The following is a 4,314-nucleotide window of genomic DNA, read 5'->3' as shown; positions in this document are numbered from 1 at the left end:
AAGTGGAGTTCGGACGGAGGCGACGCCGACCAGCGAGGCGGAAGAAATCCAGGGCGGCGCCGCAAGGACCCACGGGAAATGTAGTCCAGATGCGCTGAAATCCCCGCCCGGCTACTTCTCAATTATATGACCTTCAGCAAGCTGTCTGACTTTGGGAACCTGCGGCGCTGCTCTGTAGAATGGTATTAATGAGTAATAAATGTAAACAGTCGTAAACTAAGTAAACAGATCCTGAACTTTGCTGGTCCCACATATTTATAAAGCATCAGTAACAAGAAGCCCTGGTAGCACAGTGGTTAAGAGCTCAGGCTGCTAACTAAAGGTTGGCAGTTCTAATCCACTAGCCCTCCTTGGAAACCCTATGGAGCAGTTCTACTCTATCCTATAGGGTCGCTAGGAGTCGGAATCGACAGAACAGCAATGGGTTTGGTTTGGTTTTTGGTTTGACATCCAGTAGGCACTCAATAGATGTCTAGGAACCCTGGGGGTAAAGATCAGCAAGAAGTGAATGTACATTCCCTACCCTGAGCATATAGGTATACAGGGTGGGGGGTTTCTTACCTTGGTGCTCTCTTCTAAAACATGGAATTATTACTCAAAAGAAAAAATTTTTTTAATTGTGCTTTAGCTGAAGGTTTACAGAGCAAATTAGTTTCTCATTAAACAAGTAATACACATATTGTTTTGTGATATTGGTTGTCAACCCCATGAGATGTCAACACTCACCCCTTCTTGACCTTGGGTTCCTCATTTCCATTCGTCCAGCTTTCCTGTCCTCTCCTGCTTCCTTGTCCTTGCCCCTTCAGTGTCCATTTAGTCTTGTATATATGGTTGAGCTACATGTATTTATTGTTTTATGGGCCTTTCTAATCTTTGGCTGAAGGGTGAACCTCACGAGTGACTTCAGTACTGACTTAAAAGGGTGTCCCAGAACCATATGCAGGGTTTCTCCAGTCTCCCTGCTATCAGCAAATCTGGTGTTTTTCTGTCTTTTTTTTATGAGTTGGTGATTGTAGCCAGGTACCATCTAGTTGTGCTGGACTCAGTCTGTGGGGGGCTGTGGTAGTTGTGGTCTATTACTCCTTTGGATTAATCTTTCCCTTGTATCTGGTTTTCTTCATTCTCCCTTGCTCCGGAAGGGGTGGGACCAGTGGAGTATCTTAGATGGCCACTCATAAGCTTTATCAAATATTAACAAAAGTTTCATTTTACAAGATATAGTGGGAAGATGTAGAAGAAGTTACACTTCACACAAAGAAACTTACTAGAATTTTGTCATCTGTATTCCACTTCCTTTTTCTTCGTACAAAAAACTCAAACCTTTTGCCATCCTGTCGATTCTGACTCATGGTGACCCCATGTGTTAGAGTAGAACTGCTCCATTGGGTTTTCTTGGCTGTAATCTTTTTGGAAGCAGATCACCAGGCCTTTCTCCACTAGGTGGGTTCAAACCACCAACCTTTAGGTTAGTAGTTGAGGGCAAACCATTTGCACCACCAGGAACCTCTTCCTTCATACAATTTCCCCCATAATACTCATAATTCACTTCTCCCACTCAGTTTACAGGTCCCACTCGATTAATTACAGAAACAGTGGCCATAGAAGACATCTCACATATGTCCCCATCCCGAACTTAAGCTTATATTTATTTGCTCCTTACAAATCTAGAGGTTAGTATCAAAATCTGTTATTACAGATAAAGCAACTTGCAGAAAATTATACAAATAATAAGTGGTAGAACTGAGATTAAAACGAATTTGATAATTTTCCTGGAGCAACAGAGAGAGGAGAGTCACAAATAGGAGGAAATAGAATGTGTGGCTAATTGCCTCCATGAACAGCCTCCTTTGCCATGAGAGCAAAAGAACTGGATGGTGCCCGGCTACCATTACTGAACTTTTTGATCGAAGATTCTATATAAGAATCCTGACCAAAAGGGAGAAAACGCAGAACAGAATTTCAAATTCTAATGGAATCCAGACATTCTGGAGCCATGGGGGCTGGATGAACCTCTGAAACTATTGCCCTGAGATAATCGTTAAATCGTAAATCAAAAAATGTTCCCTGAAGTCTTTTTTTTTAAAAAGTCTTCCTAAAACCAAACAATAGTTTAACTAGGAAAGAATGCCTGCCTTGAGCATTGTGCTCTTTCAAGAACTATGGGGTATACGGGATCAAAGTCACAACAGCAACTTGAAAGATTAGATAGGAGCCTTAGGGCTCCGTGAGTTTATGTTAATGGAGGAGGAATAACTCAGAAAAGGTGAGAATGCTTGCACAACTTGAAGAACGTAATCAATGACACTGAATTGTTGAATTGGTATATGCTCTGCTGTGTATATTCTCAACAATCACAAAGAAAATAACTAAAAAAAAAAAAAAATTTATAGGATTCCAAAGCTAGTGCTCTCGATCACTTTAATATACTTCTAGATAGGACTGTAAACAACTCACTGTGATGCAGGTAAAATTAAATAAACCCCCAGTAGGAAGCTCTGAGTGAAGACCAAGGTTTGAATCCTAGGTGACCAATTATCAACTGTGAGACCTTAAGCTAACCTCACTGAGCTGAGCTGGTTTCCTTATCTGTAGAATAAGCATATAGTAGACCTTGCATAAACACGCAAAAAAAAAAAACCAAAAAAACAAAAAAACACAAAACACAAACTATTATCGGAATTGCAGAGTAAAGAATAGTCAATAAAGGCAAGGCATTCCGGAAGTGCAAAGGTAAAGAACAATGTTCTCTTGGTCCTGCTGGGTTTGGAGCAATTTGCCTTAACGAACTTATTTTTGGCTTTTGGAAGGCTTTTTCCGAGCAATTTCGGCTTTATGAATCTCCTAGGCTAACAATCCTTGTACTAAAGGACTGGGTGAGCCCCTTCCCCCAGAGTCCAGTCCTCTCTTCCCGAAAAGTGTGGTCTATAGATAATGAGAAAGCAATTGCAGGTTTCTGATTTTGGACTAATTGCAGCATTGCAAAACCCACTGTCTCTAAAATGGGATACTTGCCCTAACTCACAAGATGACTGATCGCAAGGTTCAAAAAATAAATATAGGACAATGTTTTTAAAATTATAAAATGCTACAAGTATATGACAATATTCTATGACAAATACGTAGCAAGACAAAGTAAGATTCATAATCCCTCTCCTGGGAAATGACTAATCCAAGAAAAATGATCCACCAAAAGTACAAAACAAAACCAAACCACCAAATAAGAAAACCAAAACCCTCTATGCATGAAGATGTTATTGCAGCTCTACCTATAACAGTTAACAACCATCATCATGAGCTTACACTTTCAAGGAATAGTTTAATTACAGCACAGCAACACTGTGATATTTGTACCATAAGCATTAAAAAATTGTGATTATGTGGAAACTTGCTAACATTTAGTGAAAAATTCCTACTTAGCATATACATTATACATGAAACTATACAATGCATATGGCCACAGACTGAAATATACAAAAGGAAAGCATTCAATGAGAGTTAGCATGGTGGAGTTCATGGATGCTCAGTTGGTTGAGTATGTAGTTGCAAACCAATGAATTGTTCTCAACCCTGCCTGAACCTTAGAAGCACCCAACACCAACCAAGCCAAACTCACTGCCATTGAGTTGATTCCAACTCATAGCTGCCCTATTGTTGTTGTTGTTGTTGGGTGCCGACTCATAGTGACCCTAGGTACAACAGAATGAAACACTGCCTGGTCCCACACCATTCTCATGATTGTTGTTATGCTTGAGCCCATTGTTGCAGCCACTGTGTCAATCCATCTTGTCGAGGGTCTTCCTCTTTTTCGCTGACCCTCCACTTCACCAAGCATGATGTCCTTCTCCAGGGACTGGTCTCTCCTGATAACATGTCCAAAATATGTGAGACAAAGTCTCGTCATCCTCGCTTCTAATGACCATTCTGGCTGTTTACTTCTTCCAAGACAGATTTTTTCATTCTTCTGGCATTCCATAGTATATTCAATATTCTTCCCCAACACAACTCAAAGGTGTCAATTTTTCTTCCATCTTCCTTATTCATTGTCCCGCTTTTGCATGCATATGAGGCGACTGAAAACACCGTGGCTTGGGTCAGGCACACCTTAGTCTTCAAGGTGACATCTTTCCTTTTCAACCCTTTAAAGAGGTCTTTTGCAGCAGATTTGCCCAATGCAATGCTTTTGATTTCCTAACTGCTGCTTCCATGGGTGTTGATTATGGATCCAAGTAAAATGAAATCCTTGACAACTTCAATCTTTTCTCTGTTTATCATGATGTTGCTTATTGGTCCAGTTGAGAGGATTTTTGTTTTCTT

This window comes from Trichechus manatus, unplaced genomic scaffold, assembly GCF_000243295.1.
Source record: "Trichechus manatus latirostris isolate Lorelei unplaced genomic scaffold, TriManLat1.0 scaffold00024, whole genome shotgun sequence".
NCBI classification, from domain to species: Eukaryota; Metazoa; Chordata; class Mammalia; order Sirenia; family Trichechidae; genus Trichechus; species Trichechus manatus.
Note: the sequence above shows the minus strand (reverse complement) of the source record.